The following is a 21,598-nucleotide window of genomic DNA, read 5'->3' on the forward strand; positions in this document are numbered from 1 at the left end:
GCAGGTGAGGCTTTAAGAAAACCAGCAAATATCACAAGACTCAGGATAAAATGGTGAAAATTAGCAACAGTGCATCACAGAGGTAGCGGAGATCATATAATTAAAACTATGACTATACACATTGCCTACCATTTATTAACTTCTCTATTTTCCCCTCCCCGTTTTATGATACTTCTTAATAGGGTAAAAGAACTGTAATAGTACATTACGTTCATCACAGCATGTGGGGCTCATTGTTGTCCACCACTTTTTCTAGGGCACAGTTGTGGAGGGAAGATAGTAGCCTCCCTTAAGGGCAGAGTTCAGTTTCTTCTGAGAGCATCGCCAAGGAATTGCTCCTAATTAACAGTTAAAACCACAGTTCAGAGTAAACAAAAAGCAGTTCACTTTTATTGCCAAAATACGGAACAGAGGGAAGAAAGAAAAAACAGTGTTCAGAAAATAGAAAAGGAGTACTTGGGGCACCTTAGAGACTAACCAATTTATTTGAGCGTAAGCTTTCGCGAGCTACAGCTCACTTCATTGGATGCATTCGATGAAGTGAGCTGTAGCTCACGAAAGCTTATGCTCAAATAAATTGGTTAGTCTCTAAGGTGCCACGAGTACTCCTTTTCTTTTTGCGAATACAGACTAACACGGCTGCTAGTCTGAAACCTGTCTTTAGAAAATATGTACCTGTTATGGATTCGGGGCTAGATCCTGAACATCTTACCTTAGCAAACTCCTTATTCAGGCCCAATGTGAAAAGCACTTACAGACTAGCCCTGAAGTGGAAGAGCCAGAATACTGCAGATTTTACTAGGATCCTAGCAGTTCAGAACTCTGTCATGTTTTTCCCTGACCTGATGTAGCTGCAGCACTGCCAGCTGTGACAGATCAGGTCAAAGCCTGCTTAGCCAAAGAGCTCATTTTATAAACTCCTTCTCCATCTTAAAAGTGATGTAAAGTGTCATCATCTCTGTCCTCACTGGACAATCTAGATACTTATAGGTTTCAGAGTAACAGCCGTGTTAGTCTGTATTCGCAAAAAGAAAAGGAGTACTTGTGGCACCTTAGAGACTAACCAATTTATTTGAGCATAAGCTTTCGTGAGCATACACAAAAGCTTATGTTCAAATAAATTGGTTAGTCTCTAAGGTGCCACAAGTACTCCTTTTCTTTTTGCTAGATACTTATATGCAACTGCTGTCACAGAGTGCCTCTCCAGGTATTTAAAAACAAAAACAACAATAGAACCAACTAGAATTACCTTTAAACCATGACCTTAGAAATGAATAGTTCTAGAGAACATAGTCTAACTAAACAAAAATCTAATTTCCTTCTTTTTTTCTAGTTACCCAGCATATATTGCTATTTCCTTTGAAATGCACTATGAAAATTATATTTCTGCATTACATGATTGTAATGCTTCTGGTTTGTACCCTGTCTTCAGTTGTCTTGTTTTAGACTAAACAAATGTGTCACAAGATCTAATTAAAAGTATTAACCCTGTGTTGATGCATATCTCTTTTAGTATGTTAATTGTAAATTTAAGTGGCCATTTTGGGGAAATATAATTTAGGGATTGACATAGATAGTCTTGTAATTCCAAGTTAATAATACATAAAAATTGCAGAATATAAAATGCACAGTTCCAGTTGTTACAGAAGCCAACCCTCAGAGGTAACCAATTATTTTTTTTGTCAAGGTCCAAATTTCTTGGTCAAGGTCCAGACTCTAGAGAAAACAACAACAATGATAATAAGTAAATAAAAAGATTTCACTGTCCATTCAAAAGTGTCTGGCGGTCCATATTTGGCCCACGGTCCACCTATTGACTACCCCTGAACTACAGTTTGAGCTATGCCCATTTTAAACATTAAGTGTGCGGAGTCTCAGTTGTGATTTCCAGTGATATCATATTATAGTGGCCAGCTGTGAGGACTGAGGCCCAATTCTGCAAATTAAAATATACAGTTAAACTGCTGTGCCCACATGTAGTCCTGGTGAAAGAAAAGGAGTGGGTGCAGCAATCTACCAATGCATTTTAAATTGCAGAATTGGGACCTATTGCAACAACTTTCAGATCCACTTTCTATGGCTTCTCTCTCCATGTTTTTAAATATGAGCTCCAAATTTGTAAGGGAAGAAGACACATGCTTCTTCATTCATTTGTTCTCCTAATACTTGAAAAATAGACCATCAGAATGATTAGCTCCAACAGCAGCCCTACATTACATAGATCCACAAAACGCCATAGTCTGGCTACAATCCTTAACTTTTTCAGGAAAAAACATGCCTATCTACTAGGGTAATATTAAGTCTATTAACCTAAAATTTTAATGATAGAGGCCTTTACAGCACCTTTCTAAACACGTGCCTTTTAGGTGTTGTGAACACAACTTTTAGGTAATATTTTTAAAAAGTTTCAGCTATATTTTTGCAGTGTTTCCATTTCTGGACTCAATCCTGCGCTCCCTCTGACGCCAATAGCACAACATAAATAGGAGGAGGATATGCTTGGAAGGATTAGATTTTTATTATCAGTACACATCAATTTTACCATACACACACAAACTGACAAAAATATTTCCATCAATAATAGAAATTTACAGATAGGCAAGGTGGGGAAAATGCTGCTTGAGAACTTATTAGAGAGCTCGATTTAAGGATATTTACTTTGTATATTGTGACATATGATGTTGACAGTTTGTGTTTTACCAGTTGTAAACTTTTTGAATCTCTACATCTGTTGTCATTAAATAATTGTTGTCTGACTCCTCCCACATAATTTCTCACAACTGAGAAAATTTAAATAGATAAACATTTAAAAAATGCTTAAAACAAACATCAGTATTATCCCTCAAATTATAAAAAGATACAAATCAAATTCAGCCAAGCTTGCTTACATACCTGGAAGATGAAAGAGTTGACTTCAGTGGGACTTCTCAAATCCTTAGAATGAAGAAGATATCTAAATGTTTTGTGCTGGAATAGGTCCAAAGTGAGCCTATTGTGTTTATTGTTTTGCAGACACAAATTGAATGAAATGGGATGTCTCACATGCTTAAAGTTAAGCACATGATTAAATGCTTTGCTGGCTCTGGGCTGAAGCTTCCTTAACACAATGTACACTGAAGTAAAGCATCTGGCATCTTGATTGGAAAGTAGTTACCAAGCTCTATATTTGTCACTGTATGGTATAGCTAATCCCTCCTTTCCCCACTTCACCCGAAGGGTATGTCTGCGCTACAGCTGTGCAGGAGTGCTGCTGTAGCGCTATAGTGTAGACTCTTCCTACAGTGATTAAAAGGGTTTTTCTGTTGATGTACATAATTCCCCTCTCTGAGAGGTGGTTGCTAGGTCTACAGAAGAATCCTTGACCTAGTCATATTTACACTGGGAGTTAGGTCCACTTAATTGCGTTGCCCAGGGCACACCATTTTTCCCATCCCTGATCAACATAGCTAGGTCAACTTAAGTTATAGCTATAGACCAGCCAAGCCTAAAACAACTTGGGTGAAATCCTGGCCCCACTGAAGTCAGTGGCAAGGTTCCCATTGAATTCAGTTAACATAGGATTTCACTCTAGTTGTCTGACATACTTCCCCCACTCCCTTCCTAGAAGTAGCACAAAATTCTAACATTTAATTAAAAAGTACTCATTTCTGAGAGTGTGAAGTAATACTCACTATTCTTTTCTCAAACCTGATTTATATATTAGGTCATGAAAAATTCTTAATTCTAGCAACACCATTTATTTGAGATTTCTACACTATTAAACCAGTGGTTATGCAGGCTTACATTTTTCCATGGTTATTTTTATTGTTCCTTGTACTGTAGTGATCTTTGTCTCACGTATACAAAGTTCAAATATAAGGATAGAGTTGAAGGTTTCTGATCACTGGTTCACATTCATTCCCAGTTGCCTTAAGGATGTATCTGATCCATTATGTTTATTTTTCATTGGGCTAATACCAGATGGGATAAAGATTAAGAGAAGAGAACTTCTGAAGTTTCTATTTTTTTCTAATTAAACTATCTGTAAAGATCCAATCATTCATATAAATCAGTATAACTGATGTGGGGAACTGACCTTGGGAAATGAGATTAATTAATATATTGGTTGATAAATTCTTACTGGTGATTCTTAATGATTAATGGTTTACTCATTAATTAAAAATGCTCTTCATTACAGGAGAAAGGAAAAATTCTAATGCATTTTGGTAACTTATCTGTGAGATACTTTTCCATTTGTTCTTGGTCTCAAGCAATGACTAAATTCTTCCACAGCATGGATCATCCAGGCTCAGTTAATGTGCTATGATGCTGCCTATTTTAATCCACTCAGATCTATATCACGTATTTTCTACCCATTGAAATTTGGGACTGAGATTACAAATATCCTTCTAAATTTAGTCTCAGTGCAGTACACTGGGCTGCATGTACTGGTGCAATAAACTGCAAAAAAAAGGTGAATATTTGGTGGAATTAGTGTGGAAAAAGGCAAAAGTCAGTACTGGTTTACTAACAAAACTATCATTGCTTTCAAATAGTTTATTAGGGCATCACAAAATAGGCAGAGAAGGGAAGAGATCTAGATCAAGATTTTCAAAAGTGACCTGTCATTTTGTGGGCCTTAATTTTTGAGTCCCAAACTGAGACACTTGGTTTTCAGAATGTGCTGGGCATTTATTCAGTGAAAATCAGGCCCTTATGAGATGTCCCAAGCTCAAAAACCTGAGGACCTAAAAATCACATTTGAAAATCTTTGCCTTAGATCCCATCTTCCTGTAGGACAATTTTTCTCATGACTGATGCTTATTACAAATATGAGTATACATACAAGATGAGTGGGAAAATAATAGAATGGATATAAAAATCGCATAATGAGGATATACTTACATTGCCTATCATGCTTTGAATCAGCCAGCTGAGTAATTAGTGTCCTCTTGGATTCATTTCAAAAGTTTTGTATTTTTTAATCTGCCTAAAATGATTCATTTTGAGATCAAATGAAATAATAAATACAAAAACAAATTACAACAGGTGTTGTCCCATGCAACAGTTATGCAAAATATAAATTACACATTTTTAACTGTAAAAATTTCATGCACTTGTAAGAAAGTATACAAAGGAAAGTCAGATGAATGATATCAAGGGTCTAATTGTTGGTTCCAAACTGCTGCCTTTGCACAGTTCTGGCAGCATAAAGCAGCAGTAGTGCTGACAACCATCTACCCAGGAATTCCCACAGTGTAGGGGAATTCCTTAGGTGGCATAGAGCCAGTGCAGCAGCTATATTTTATCCTTCCACTTCCCAGCTGCTGGTGTAATGGCATGATCCTGTGATTTGGCTATTCCCAGCTGCGGGAACAACCTCTTGGCAGCCAAGAGCAAGTTAGAACTCAGTGGTATCAAAGGTTTCAGAGTAGCAGCCGTGTTAGTCTGTATTCACAAAAAGAACAGGAGGACTTGTGGCACCTTAGAGGCTAACAAATGTATTTGAACATAAGCTTTCGTGCTGTTAGAGCTAACAGAATCAGCATGGACATATGAAAGTGAGGATCAGCATCAACCCATGAAACAGAGCCCACCTATGACAGTGATGGGCAAGACATAAGGCTACATAAAAGAAGTAGAGACTCACCACCATGACTCATCTTACCAACATCAAGGAAATCTGATTACTCCATAAAATGCCAAGGTTGTCTTGCTATCTCCTTCTGAACAGCCCTGCCTCCAAACTAAAGAGCAGTAATTAGGTGATATCATTATGGTCAAGAGATGGTTTCTTGAGCAAGGACCTAAACACTGCTCATTTAAGGGATACTCGCATCCTATCTTCCCTTGGAGAAGAATTACTGGATTTCCTCATGATGGGGTCATTAACATAATGCTTGATTTAATTCTTTAGAAAGTAGTTCCCCTGGGTTTCTCAGATTTATATCCACTAACTGGTTTCTCACAACTCTATTTCTCTTCCTTTATCACTGTCAAGTTGCTTCATTTCCTGTATCTCTGACAAATTAGTGGGAGGTTATGTTTTTTATTTTCTTAGAATATCTTGGATGTTCACTAAATCTTCAGCTTTCCTGGTGGTGGTGACATCAGTGAGGCGAGTCTTTGAGCCTTGACCTTAGAACCACCGTATGTGGTCTTCTATAAGAACCCAGTTCAGCTCCGGCCCCACCCGCCTTCCTTCCGAAGGCGATGTCCTGGTTTATATGGAAAGCGGATATCTTCTTTCTGGTCTTCTGCCCTAAGCCCTATGAGACTAGTGAAGAGAGGTGCCTCCACACTTTGGACATAAAAAGGGCCCGGCTTTCTACCCAGATCAGACAAAGCCTTTCCAAATGAAAGTAAGTCAACTCAGCTTTTCATCCCTACAGCTGATAGGATGAAGGGCCTCCTGGTGACCACCCAGAGGATTGCTAACTGGATCACCTCTTGCATTCGAACAGGCTATGAGTTAGTGGGAGTCCCTCTGCTGCCAATCATCAGAGCCCACTCGACCAGAGCACAAGCATCTTTGGCAGCCTTCCTGGCACACTTCCCGATCCAGGATATCTGTTGAGCCGCAACGTGGTCCTCCATGCACACATTATGGCCCAGTATGCCATAACTCAGCAGGTCAGGGACAACGCTGGGTTTGGCAGAGCTGTGTTGCAATCTACACATCCATGAACTCCTACCCACCTCCAAGGGGTACTGCTTGGGAGTCACCTAAGTTGAATGGACATTAGCAAGCACTTGAAGAAGACAAGACAGTTACCTTTTTCCGTAACTGGTGTTCTTCGAGATGTGTTGGTCATGTCCATTCCACAACCCGCCCTCCTTCCCCACTGTCGGAGTTTCCAGCAAGAAGGAACTGAGAGTGGGGGGAGCCGGTGGCCCCCTATATACCGCAGCATGTGCGCACTACTCCCGGGAGCGCCAGAGCCGGTCCCTCTGGATACTGCTGAGGGAAAAACTTCTGGCATCGGTGCATGTGGTGAGCACACACACCAAAGTTGAGTGCACATGAGCAACACACCTTTTTCCATAACTGGTGTCCTTTGAGATAACTGTCTTTTCAGTATTCACAAACATTCAGTTATCAGTCTCTTTGAGACTGTCACCAGGGATGTTAAGTAGTGATGTTGGATTTTGTGTGTCAGATTCCTGGCCTGATTGGTAGTTATGAGTACAACAAGGTCTCCTGTCAATACAAGGCTCCCTGTTGCATTAATTGCATCCGCCATGATTATTGCCCTTACTGCAGATACACCCATTGTTCCCAGCATAGCTGCAGGTATCTGGGGCATTGTTATATTTAATTCAAAAGTATTAAAATAGAAATGCATCCATTTGAGTGTCTTCACTTTATTATGCTGCTAATGAATTATAAAGTGTATATCAAAATAAATATTCTTGAAACTACTTCCTAATGAATCACTTAGACAGTGTGCCTATTCAGTTGTGTCATTGATTAATTATATTTTTTGCTTCCTTTCTGGAATACAAATGCTTTTTATTAAAGTAATCCAAAGACAGTAAGAAAGACTGACTCATTGTTATGGTCTTTCATTCAGCTGTGATTTGATAGAGTATCCCTTTCAGCATTTCTGGAGTATACTTGTAACCCTTCTGCAAGGCCGAGTTGATAGCAGCAGTACACAGGGGTTCCCTCTCATCAAAGCAAATGCAAAACTGGCTTGAGCTCCCACCCAGTGACCTGGGAAAATCTTACACACACCCCGGGACGTCTCAAAGAGGCGAGAGGGGAAGTATTGCAAGTACAGAGTCTGGGTGTAGCAGAGAATCTTTAATAACATGAGGTAAACGACATCAGCATTAAATTGGGAAAACACCACAACTAGGGCTCATCAACCAAACCATGAGCAAAGACCCACCCCAGCAATTTGGGCCATGTCCTTTCCCTCGGGTTCTTGAGTCCCACAACCCAAACATCTCTTGAGTCCAGCAATCCAAAAATCACCCAAAGTCCAACAACCCAAAAGTCCAGCCCCAGAGTTCAAAAGTTCATCTACAGGAGTGTTACTCCCCAGTCTGGGTGAGAATGTGCACATGGTGGGTGGAGGGGAAGAGCTAAGGGGCACCTTACGTGATCTGAAGCTGACTGCCCTGCAGCTCCATGGGGCTTCACTCCGATCTGCTCCACAAGCCACTCTGCTCCGCTCCACCAGCCGTCCCACAAACTGCTCCTCTCAGCGTCCCACAAGCAGCTCCTGCCATCCCATGAACTGCTCCACCAGCTGGTCCACAAACGGCTCTGCTCCGCTCTAGATCTTCAGGCTCCCCACTACTTAACACAGTGCTCAGTGATTTCAGCTCTTAGCAATTTTAGCCCTTTAGTGATTTCAGCTTGTAGTAGTGGGAGCCTTAGTGCTGGTGCACCATAAGGCCAAAGTAAATTCAGCTCAGCACCTGTAGCTAGACTCCTAATAGACCCAAAATTAGCTCTGATAGTCCACAATGGAGAGAGACAGAAGTGCAATTGATGTTTCAGGCCCTCATAAAGGGGCCCACACCACCAGTCTCCAGCCTCTCTCAATTCACAGAGTTTTGGAACCCATGTCCCTTGCCTAGCTAGTGCTACTTAGTTGATGGCGAGTCCCTCCATCATAACAAAAGGCCAAATACAGTTCCACTGTCCTTGATTCCCATAATCAGGGTAATAACAATTTATTCTTCCTGCCCCAATAAAAGAGACAGTGGGGATCCCACAGCAGCCAAAGTGACCATTTGGGCAGCTATGGCCTCATTCTAGGCGGGGTGGGTGTGCCTATGCAAATGAGATCAGCCCCTGAAGTTCTTTTCCACAACTTGCCACACCTCACCACCAGATGTCAGGGTGGAGCTCATCCTGACTCTGCTGTCATTCAAGGATGTAAGCAGAGTGGCTATGATACAAATGAAAGTTGATGTTACCTTAAATACAACTAGATGGAAGATATTCTGTTCATCCAGTTTCAGATTTATCAGAGTACAGTCATTAAATACTAATATTATCTGGAGCATTGTGATAAATGTACAGCAAGCCATGCCAGCCACAGGCAGTATCACAGGGGATCCTTTTTACTAGATTCTGGTGCAGGTAGGTGAATTATTCCAGAATATTAAATGTGTCATTAGTTCTGAGCTTCAAGATATACCTTTAAAAGTGGTCAACATCACATTAAAATAATAATTGCCAGTTTCAGTGGTTACAATTTAGTGATTATGAAGTTCAGTAACTGCCAGTGTTACAAGGCATCATCACCTCCAATCTTTCTATAGATGACACCATTTTTTGCAAGTCTCAATGGCAATCATTTATTTACACAATGGGATTCAGAGCATTCTTGGAAAGGCAGAAGAGGTGACGAAAGGCCATAAAGCAAGGAGAATGCTATTAGCCAGGATTTAAAGAAGTGGCCAATAATTTTAGGTGCCTCAAGTTTCAGGGATCCAACCTGAGACACCTTAGAGGGGCCTGATTCTCAGAAAGTGCTGAGCACCAACCCATTTTTTGGCAGCAAGAAAAGCAGTTTGGGGCTTAAATTAATGCAGGTATTTAAAGTTTCATGGTCCCCATTGTTTTGTTGATTTTAGAGTGTCCTTCAGACTCAAAGAAAGGATCATCTTCAGAGCAAATGACTGTCGTTACCGTGTGCCTTCTAAGACCCTTTTAAATTTTTAAAAAGTTGTTCCTTACCTGCTGAGAAACACTCAAATGATTAGTTTAGTATATTCCAGTTTGCAAAGCCATGTAGAGGATCAATTTAAAGCAGAAGAAAAAGATGAGCAGTTATAGAAGAGTAGAGAGAGCTGTAACATTCCAGCTATCTTAATGCCACCTCCTTAAAGAGTGTAGGATTTAGTGAAAGTGGATGCAGTATGTTTTAAAATAAAAAATAAAATGTACACGATAGCACTAGTTTCCACCGTGAAGCACAGCTAGCACCAATCTCTTTTATATACTTCCTTTATTAAAAAAGTACATTATAATGAATGTTCAGTAGAAAGGAATATGAAGAGGCATCTTGTCTGAAGAGTGAGATATGGCAAAAACAATAACAAAAATATAGTAATGATTGTTTCATGAGCATTAACATCTATGAGTGTTTTAGCAAACAATGGAAAGAAGACAAATTTCCCCCTGAAGTCAATGGGAGTTTTGGATGACAAAAAGAATTCACAGAGGGCTTGATTCAAAGCCCACTGAAATCAATGGGAGTCTCTTTCCCTTGAAATTTGACTTTTTCATGGAAAAGAGAAGACAACACCAGGGGAGTGGGAGAGGAAAGAAACGTTTATAGACTAGGACGTTTGTTTTGGCTAGAATTGTGGTCCTCTTTCTGAGCCATATCTGACCACCTTCACACAGGTGCATCTTCTCCTGAATTTAATCCGCAATGCATCTCTATGTGGCCCAATTCAGAGTCCATGGAAGTCAATGGACAGACTCCCATTGACTTCACTTGACTTTAGATCAGGCCCTACTTGATGGACGAATTAGGGTTGCTGTTTCCACTACTAGTACCTGAAAATATATTTATCTGCGAACTTTTCTCCTCACAGTTCACTTCTTATTTTATAGACGAGGTAGGTGGGGTAATTTGTCTCAACCTGCAAAGGAGTCCTTTACACACAAGGTTATAACAGTGACTAATCTTCAGTTCATATTTGATTTGTGAACGAATGCTGGCAATTTGCTGGTACTCGCATTCAAGTAAGTATAGAGTACAAAAGATATTCTTTGTTCTTAGCTAGTGAACTGTGTGTTTGGTGTAGTGTTGCATTGGCTGCTATTTTACCTCTGAAATGCCACTTTGTGGCTTCCCTAGAAATTAGGCATCAGAGTGCACCTCATTTCTGAAAATTGCAGAAGGGATTCTCTCCAGCTTCCAGATGCCCTCTATTCTACTGCCTCCTGCAACCTAACTCTTTCTGCCCCTACTTGGTTCTTGGATTCACCAACTTGCTGATTTCCACTTCATTGTGTTACTCATTATTGCAAATGCCTCTGATGAACAAATGTCTTAGAACAGCATGTACATAAGCAGCTTCTCTAGTACCAATAAAATAGCCAATTAGCAATGATGGGGGTGGGAGGGGAAAAAAAATCAGTAGACTAAGCCATAATGATGTTTATATAAAGAATCAGCTGACCAGGATAATGGATTCTTGATGTCCCAGATACCTTAGAAATGTTGTGATAATTGGGCCTACCAATTTACCGTTTGTGAATTCAACTGTAAAAAGTGAGTGTAAACACATAAGATGTCACAATAACCTACAACAACAAATGTTGATGGGAAAAGGACTGAAAGGGACACAAAGACTGAATTAGTCCAAGCAAAAAGGCCAGCTGATCTAACTCAAGAGCTGTGTTAAGATCATACCTGGTAAACGAGAAAAGCGTGGAACCAGAAATCAGTGAACTAAAATTGGTGTGTAAGAAATGAAGTCCAAACTGGTGGACAAAATAATGAGATGGGCTATTCCACCCATTATTCCCTTTGTGGGCCTTTAAAGAAAGACTCTGGAGAGAAATATGGACCAGTGGAGTGAGCTTCACTTTCCTGGCTGCCACCCCCACCATCTCCTGGGATGCAAGGCCTTCATCGTCCTGATTCTGAGACATGTCCTGACCAGAATGGGCCAGAGAGAGTGATCCAGATGACATTGTCACCTCCACTGGCCCCAGCTAAATCATCACCATCTAGGATGCAACAGGATCAGACATAAACAACAGCAGCAGCAGCAACAGCTTTAACTCATTTTAACTAACTTTCTCTTTTCCCCAAAAGGACAGTTATCTTTGATGTCATCTACAGCTGTCACACAGGAGGTTTTCCTTCCAAAAATTCCCTCCAGCTAAATGGAAAGGAACAAGAGATGTCGTTAAAATGCAGGCCTTATTTATTACCTGGCATTTCAAATGCTTTAACTGTTTTTCCTTCTTTTCTTTATCTTTTTTAAAAAAAGTTACAATTGATTTGTAATGGTATGTTTACCATGGTTCTAAGCTGGCTGAGGTCTCTGTATACTGAACCCAGACTTTGTTTAACACTGTTTAATTTTGGACACTGCATCATGTTAACACCTTTGCCCCATTTATTCCATCTAAATTAATACAACAGGTTATACATACGCATACCAATGCTTAGAGAGAGATGAACAATGAACTATACCAAAGATTACTGGGACATCAAGAATATCAGTTATCTTGCCTGGTTCATTCTTTTTGACAAGTTAATTCATGTTAACATACTTCTTTCCTTTGTTCTGGGATTGACAAGGAGATTATCTTTCAGCAGAGCTGATTTCCTTCCCCCCCCCACACACATTTAGTTGCTTACTTAAGAAAAAAAGAAAGCTGAAATACTACTTTTAGGAACATTTTTCTGAGTTTGCTACATTGATTTATAGACTCAAAGATGTTTTTATTGCTAGTCTTTTCTGGCATGAACGTTGTCATTTATGGCACACATTTTGGCTAAAAACATTCACAGATAAAATATCAGGGGCCAGATTCCAATGTCAGTTACATAGGTTTAACTACAGAGCAAATGGAGTTACACTCACTTACACTGATATAACAGCCGAAGTTAGATTGAGGTATTTAGAAATTAACAAACTAAATTTTATTTGTAAGGTTGTAAAATAGTTGGCCAACTGCATGTCTGTACTGGGTCTAGCACAATGAGACCCTGATCTTTGATTAGGGCAGTGGTTCCCAAACTTGTTCCTCCACTTGTGCAGGGAAAGCCCTTGGTGGGCCGGGCCAGTTTGTTTACCTGCCGCTTTCGCAGGTTTGGCCGATCGCAGCTCCCGCCGATCGCAGCTCCCAGTAGCTGCAGTTCACTGCTCCAGGCCAATGGGAGTTCCTGGAAGCGGTGGCCAGTATGTCCCTCAGCTCGCGCCTCTTCCAGCGGCTCCCATTGGCCTGGAGCAGTGAACCGCGGCCACTGGGACCTGCGATCGGCCAAATCTGCCGACATGGCAGGTAAACAAACCGACCCAGCCCTTTTCCGGCACAAGCAGTGGAACAAGTTTGGAAACCACTGGATTAGGGCATGTAGATGCTACTGCAATACAAATAAACAAGAAACTTGCAACAAGGCAGGGCTTCTCCCCAGCTTGCTAAGGGACTCGTTGCCACACCCACATTCTCTTTAGTTAGTTTTATTTTTCAAACATACGCAACAAATGAAAACAGTTCTTCAGCTCACCCTGGTCTACAATCCCCAGGGTATGTTTCCCCTTTACCTTTCAGGGTCTGATGCCTCACCTCGCTTCTCCTCCCCTCTCCCCCAAGGGAACTCTGGCAGTCCTCCTGTTTCCGAGCTTTGACTCATCAAGGTCAGCTTCCCCTTCCTCAAGCGCCCTCTTTTAAAGCCTCATCTGGGTCAGCTGATGTGGCATAGGCATGCTGGCCCTGCTCCCTCTTAAATGGCCAGTGTCACTTTGTGACAGCACTGTTGAAAAATCACTGCTTTTGAGTGAATTGTATTAACAGAAAATTATAATCAGTATATCCAAACATGATTTAGGTGCTCAGGTACCATAGTGATAGACACAATATAAGAACCAGAACAGAAGAGAATATCTTATATTAAAATTCTTCCCAATTTATATGCTAAGTATTAGATGCCTCTTTGAAGTTAATAAAGTTACACCAGGAATGAATTTGGAGCCATATGTTTTAAACAAGTAACATACAGTCTAGTACTATGCATAGTATTCTATTTTGGGGTTACTATCTTCAGTGGATATAAAATATTGCACAGGAACATAAATTATGTTTTAAGATTACATATTCTAAGACAGAGAATGGTTTTAAGAATAAAGAAATAATAGTGAAGAAAATGGACAACTTTATCCCTGTGGAGTAACACCATGCCTCAGTCTGCTGCCATAACGTAAATCCTGCTCACATTCAGTGGAAGAAGTAAGAAGCCAGCCAAAATACAGAAATCCACTTCTGGCTGAGGCAGATTAAATGTGCTGATTCTAAGGGGATTTTTTCGTCCACCAACAAAGATGAAAACAAGAGAGGTACTGGGCTTGATTCACCTCTGTGTTACACTGATTTAAAGCCAACCCAATGAAATCAGAGTTACAATGGCATCATACCACCAATGTCATGGATGGAGAACCTGATCAGTTCCTATGTTTTTCATTGTAAGGGAATGTTATAACAACCCGGGAAGTTGAGTCCTTAATTGCCACTGACTTCAGTGGCAAAGGAAGACACAGGATATCATAGGATCAGGCTTGAATAATGTGGAAAATCACATCAGACTGCAAATTGTTCATGAAAGAAAAAGAACACAAGAACTAAATACCATTTGGACTGTTGCCAGTTGTTAGTTACATGCTGTGATATTATGCATGGGATCACAGAGAAAGCTCTGTGGAGGGGACCCTTCAGAAGACTTGTTTACGCTAAGAACACTTGATTAAAATTTTTCCCCCTTCCATTGTTAACAACAGTGCAGCTGCAGTGGTGTTAGCAACCTTAGGATCGGCATAAAGACAAGACTCCTGTGGTCACGGCCTTTTTTAAACGCCACACTGATTAGCTCCTAGATCTTGTCAAGATTCCCCACCATTGCTAACATCAGTAAACCTGCTGAGACTACAGTACTGTCTGCAATACGAAAAGGCATCAAGTTAACTAACATTTTAATGTGATGTGAAAATGGGTCATTCTTGTTTCAAAATGTGTCCATTGGACATGGCCCTACCAAATTCACAGCTGTGAAAAAAAGACATCACAGACTGTGAAATCTGTATAGTATAGAGTAAAAGTACACAAAAGACCAGATTTCACAGGGGAAACCAGCATTTCTGAAAGTGGGGGTCCCAACCCAAAAGGGGTATGGGGGGGGTCACAAGACTATTGTAGGGTCTCCCACAGTATTCTTTTGACACGGTCTCCCACAGTATTCTTGTCAGCAAGTTAAGGAAGTATGGGCTGGATGAATGCACTACAAGGTGGGTAGAAAGCTGGCTAGATTGTCGGGCTCAACGGGTAGTGATCAATGGCTCCATATCTAGTTGGCAGCCGATATCAAGTTGAGTACCCCAAGGGTCGGTCCTGGGGCCGGTTTTGTTCAATATCTTCATAAATGATCTGGAGGATGGTGTGGATTGCACTCTCAGCAAATTTGCGGATGATACTAAACTGGGAGGAGTGGTAGATACGCTGGAGGGGAGGGATAGGATACAGAAAGACCTAGACAAATTGGAGGATTGGGCCAAAAGAAATCTGATGAGGTTCAATAAGGATAAGTGCAGGGTCCTGCACTTAGGACGGAAGAACCCAATGCACAGCTACAGACTAGGAACCAAATGGCTAGGCAGCAGTTCTGCGGAAAAGGACCTAGGAGTGACAGTGGACGAGAAGCTGGATATGAGTCAGCAGTGTGCCCTTGTTGCCAAGAAGGCCAATGGCATTTTGGGATGTATAAGTAGGGGCATAGCGAGCAGATCGAGGGACGTGATTGTTCCTCTCTATTCGACATTGGTGAGGCCTCATCTGGAGTACTGTGTCCAGTTTTGGGCCCCACACTTCAAGAAGGATGTGGATAAATTGGAGAGAGTCCAGCGAAGGGCAACAAAAATGATTAGGGGACTGGAACACATGAGTTATGAGGAGAGGCTGAGGGAGCTGGGATTGTTTAGCCTGCAGAAGAGAAGAATGAGGGGGGATTTGATAGCTGCTTTCAACTACCTGAAAGGGGGTTCCAAAGAGGATGGCTCTAGACTGTTCTCAATGGTAGCGGATGACAGAACGAGGAGTAATGGTCTCAAGTTGCAGTGGGGAAGGTTTAGATTGGATATTAGGAAAAACTTTTTCACTAAGAGGGTGGTGAAACACTGGAATGCGTTACCTAGGGAGGTGGTAGAATCTCCTTCCTTAGAGGTTTTTAAGGTCAGGCTTGACAAAGCCCTGGCTGGGATGATTTAACTGGGAATTGGTCCTGCTTTGAGCAGGGGGTTGGACTAGATGACCTTCTGGGGTCCCTTCCAACCCAGATATTCTATGATTCTAGGGGGGGAGCGGATTGCTACCTTTACTTCTGTGCTGCCTTCAGAGCTGGGTGGCTGGAAAGAGGCAGATGATAGCTGGGAGCCCAGCTCTGCAGGCAGCACCGCACAGCCAGCAGCAGCGCAGAAGTAAGGGAGGCGATCCCATACCATGTCACCCTTACTTCTGCACTGCTGCTGGCTATGCGGTGCTCCCTGCAGAGCTGGGCTCCCGGCCAGGAGCCACAGAGCTTCCTGCAGCTCGGGGGGAGGTTCCTGGAGGTGGGTCTGACCTGGCCCCAGGAGCAGCCCCTGCAGGGGAAGAGGAAGTCCAGTCCCTCACCAGCATCTGGTGTATGGTAGGAAACCTTGGCCAGGGCACCCCAAGCCCTGCCCCTCCCTGGATCTGGCGCTCTGGAGTTAAAGGGGCCTTTGGCTGGCTGTGTGTATGAGGGGTGATCACAGATTCCCCCCCACACACCATGGCACCCTGGGCGGTCACCCACATCTCCCACCCATAATACCAACCCCCCCCAAAAGTAAGGACTTCCCCATAGCATGCCACCTTCCCTTCTGCACTGCTGCTGCTGGCGGTGGTGTTGCTGCCTTCAGAGCTGGGCACCCAGCCAGCAGCTGCTGCTCTCCAGCTGCCCAGCTTTGAAGGCAGCACCTCCCCCAGGAACAGCGCAGAAGTAAGGGTGGCAATACCCCATTCTCCCCTATAATAGCTTTTTGACCCCTTCATTCCTGCCTTTTGGGTTGGGACCCTCATGATTACAACACCGTGAAATTTCAGATTTAAGTATCTGAAACTGAAATTTAAGATTTTTAAAGTTCTATGACTGAAATTGCCCAAAATCAACTGTGAATTTGGTAAGGTCCTAGTCATGGTTAACTGTAGGAACAACCTAGGGTTAACCATGATTTGCCCCTACATGCTGTTGCACATAAACACTATGCTAGTTAAAACATGTTAACATCTTTTAACCAAGTACATTTTCCTACTGCACATATTTCTTTGGTCAGACCAGATTTTCTCGTGTTACCATTAGTGGGAAATTTTTATAAAGCTTCCCTAGTATAGACCAGGCTATTGAGTCTCCTGGGCTCTCTGTCCTTCTCCTGATGGTTTTTCTAAAGAAAGGTACAAAATAGCTCATTGTCTCTAAAAGCTGATGTGCACTATTCCTTATTCATATTCCACACAATTAAAGCTATACCATTCTCTTTTTGACATAGGGGGTTGCCATGAAAGTGTGATATCACAAAGAGGATATAAACTTCCAGATTATGACAAGTAAGAGTAGATGAACTCTTAAAGCAAAATATCCTTTAAAGTGTCCATAAGTATGAAAAAAATAAAAAGAAATTATGAAAATATGGAACAAGCAGCATATGCAGAATGGTCTATAAATAGACTTGCTTCATAAGACAGCAGATGCCCTTTACAATAATTATTAAACAGAACTGTCATTACTTCTGCAAGTTCAATCTCTCAGAAAACTAAAGCAAGGGGTCTCCTCTAAGTATTTGTAGGTGTTTGGTTTAATTATATTTGATCATAACCTGAATGAAACAAAATGTGCGTGTGTTTGGGGGCGTGAGTGCAAGAGAATTTTAAATGAGATCTAGCATGAAACATGTGTTACCGCTGCACCTAAAGAAAAATATCTTGGCATGCTGATGTTTGTGAAAAAGATGAATGCAGAAACAATTTATGAGTTCAAAGATAACTACAGAGAGATTCCATGGAAAGACTGCCAAGAGAATTTATTTTGAATTTCTTAATTCACAAATGCTCTGAATCAAAAAGTGGCTCCAGAAACAAAGGGACAGCTTCTCAAGAGCTTAATTACTCTCCAGATCTGCAAAGTAACTCTGAAGCCACCATCAATTCCACACTTACGTTCAGTGCTAACCAAAGAGCTTTGCATAATAAAGCCTCTGCTACTAGAGATTTTTTTTAATCAATTTGGCATATAGGCTCCTTCATTATAATCCAAGGACATGAAACATTTGAGATGAATGAAATGCCATGATATAATCAGAACCGTGTTTTTATTTATTGTTGCAGGACAGATTTTCTTTCGGAAATTGAAGGATCTCTCAGGCTAATGTTTAGATTCTATACATAGGCACAGCAACAATGTAGTGTTAAAGCATACTTAATTATATGAATATTGGGTTAGCTCCAGCAATCATGCATGCTAAGCAGCAGACCTATAGCAGAGAATAACCTCCAAATTCCTCATCCAGTGCAGTCAATGCCCCAATAAACCCTATGTGGGTGAAACAAGACAATCACTGCTATGCTTTCCAATCAACTCGCACAGGAATATGATCAGAGACAAAAAACCACCCTATCCCCTGTGGGCGAACACTCTTCTCAAAAAGAAAAAGGTGTACTTGTGGCACCTTTGCTCAAATAAATTGGTTAGTCTCTAAGGTCCTAAAGCCACAAGTCCTCCTTTTCTTTTTGCGAATACAGACTAATACGGCTGCTACTCTGAAACTCTTCTCAAAGTCATCACTCTATACCTGACCTATCAATCCTCATCCTCAAAGGAAACCTGAACAACACTTTCAAAAGATGAGCCTGGTAGCTTAAATTAATTTCTCCGCTAGACACTAAAAAAAACATGGTCCTAGTAAAGACACTAGATTTATGGCTTATACAACAATCTAAGGCTATGTCTACACATACAGTCCTGCACCGATGCAGCTCTCCCGCTGCAGTGCGTCTGGTGAAGATGCCCTATGCCCAGCTCTCGTCAGCATAATAAAACCATCTCTGCGAGTGGTGGTAGCTCTCCTGCTGACACAGTGCTGTCCACATCGGCACGTATGTCGGTGTAACTTATGTCGCTTAGGGGGGTGGCTTACGCACACCCCCGAGCAACATAAATTATGCCAACATAAGCTATAGTGTAGACATAGCCTAACTCACTAACACCTCTTTTTGTCCTGTGACTACAGGGGTGTTAACAGGCCACTTCATCTTGAAGGGTCCCTTAGAATATGTGCTAACTACTTGTGGTAAAGTATCTGCTTGAATTTATATTTGGCTGTGACACTCTGGGTATGTCTACACTAAGGAATTAGGTCGAATTTATACAAGTTGATTTTTTTAGGAAGCGATTTTATACAGTTGATTGTGTGTGTCCCCACTAAGCACATTAAGTTGGTGGAGTGCATCCACAGTACCGTGGTTAGTGTCGACTTTCGGAGCATTGCACTGTGGGTAGCTATCCCACAGTTCCCGCAGACTCCACCGCCCATTGGAATTCTGGATTAAACTCCCAATGCCTGATGGGGCAAAAACATTGTTGTGGGTGGTTTTGGATATGTCGTCAGTCGCCCCTCCCTCCGTGAAAGCAATGGCAGACAATCGTTTCATGCCTTTTTTCCCCGAGCGGATGCCATACTGCTTTCAGCAGACGGTGCAGTAGGACTGCTAACCGTCATCATCGAACCACCGCTTCTGCTGCAACTCTGCTCTCCTGGTGCCATGAATCCACCTCGCAGGTCCTCTCTATGACCGTCGTCATCCACTGCTTCCACTGCAACTCTGCTCTCCTGCTCTTCTCTCGCCAGACAATGGCAAGCGTGCAGCCTGCTCAGCTCAGCTCACCGCCATTGTTGTGTCCTGGTGCTGCTGGCAGCAGACGGTGCTTTGAGAGAAGAAAAACTGGTAATCCAACAACCGCTTCCACTGCAACTCTGCTCTCCTGCTCTTGTCTCGATAGCAAATTTCTCCATGTTGTCTCTCATGGGCTTCCGCTTCAACCCTGCTCTCCTGAATCCACCTCGCGGGTCCTCTCATTGTTCTCTATAAATATCTACACTCGTGGCATCCATCATCAGCCACTGCTTCCGCTGCAACTCTGCTCTCCTGCAGACAATATACCACGGCAAGCATGGAGCCCGCTCAGATCACTGCAGCAGTTATGAGCATTGTAAACACCTAACGCATTATCCTGCAGTATGTTCAGAACCAGAACCTGCAAAGGCAGGCGAGGAGGCAACGGCAGCGTGGTGACGAGAGTGATGAGGACATGAACAAAGACTTCTCTCAAAGCACGGGCCCTGGCAATGTGGGCATCATGGTGCTAATGGGGCAGGTTCATGCCGTGGAACGCTGATTCTGGGCCCGGGAAACGAGCACAGACTGGTGGGACTGCAGGTCTGGGATGATACCCAGTGGCTGTGAAACTTTCGCATGTGTAAGGGCACTTTCATGGAACTTTGTGACTTGCTTTCCCCTGCCCTGAAGCGCAAGAATACCAAGATGAAAGCAGCCCTCACAGTTCACAAGCGAATGGCGATAGCCCTCTGGAAGCTTGCAATGTCAGATAGTTACCGGCCAGTCGGGAATCAATTTGGAGTGGGCAAATCTACTGTGGGGGGCTGCTGTGATCCAAGTAGCCAATGCAATCACTGAGCTGCTGCTATCAAGGGTAGTGAGCCTGGGAAAACTGCAGGTCATAGTGATTGGCTTTGCTGCAATAGGATTCCCTAACTGTGGTAGGGCGATACACGGAACACATATCCTTATCCCTGTCTTGGGACTGGACTACCTTGGCAGCCAGCACATAAACTGAAAGGGGTACTTTTCAATGGTGCTGCAAGCACTGGTGGATCACAAGGGACGTTTCACCAACATCAACATGGGCTGGCCGGGAAAGGTACTCGGATCTTCAGGAACTCTGGTCTGTCTGAACAGCTGCAGCAAGGGACTTACTTTCCAGACCAGAAAATAACCGTTGGGGACGTTGAAATGCCTATATGTATCCTTGGGGACCCAGCCTACCCCTTAATGCCATGGCTCATGAAGCCGTACACAGGCAGCCTGGACAGTAGTCAGGAGTTGTTCAACTACAGGCTGAGTAAGTGCAGAATGGTGGTAGAATGTGCATTTGGATATTTTAAAAGCTCACTGGCGCAGTTTACTGACTCGCTTAGACCTCAGCAAAACCAATATTCCCATTGTTATTGCTGCTTGCTGTGCGCTCCACAATCTCTGTGAGAGTAAAGGGGAGACGTTTATGGCGGGGTGGGAGGTTGAGGCAAATCACCTGGCCACTGAATACGCGCAGCCAGACACCAGGATGGTTAGAAGAGCACTGCAGGGTGCGCTGCACATCATAGAAGCTTTGAAAACCAGTTTCATGACTGGCCAGGCTACGGTGTGACTTGTCTGTTTGTTTCTCCTTGATGAAAACCCGCCCCCCTTGGTTCACTCTACTTCCCTGTAAGCCAACTGACCTCCTCCCTTCGATCACTGCTTGCAGAGGTGATAAAGTCATTGTTGTTTCAAATTCATGCATTCTTTATTAATTCATCACACAAATAGGTGAATAACTGCCAAGATAGCCTGGGAGGGGTGGGGGAGGAGGAAAGCACCAGGTGGGGTGGTGGAGGAGGGGAGGACAAGGCCACATTGCATTTCAAAACTTATTGAATACCAGCCTTCTGTTGCTTGGGCAGTCCTCTGGGGTGGAGGGGTTGGGTGCCTGGAGTGCTCCCCCCCACCCCACATTCTTGGGCATCTGGGTGAGGAGGCTATGGAACTTGGGGAGGAGGGCGGGCGGTT

This window comes from Lepidochelys olivacea, assembly GCF_965140295.1.
Source record: "Lepidochelys olivacea isolate rLepOli2 genome assembly, chromosome: 3".
NCBI classification, from domain to species: Eukaryota; Metazoa; Chordata; order Testudines; family Cheloniidae; genus Lepidochelys; species Lepidochelys olivacea.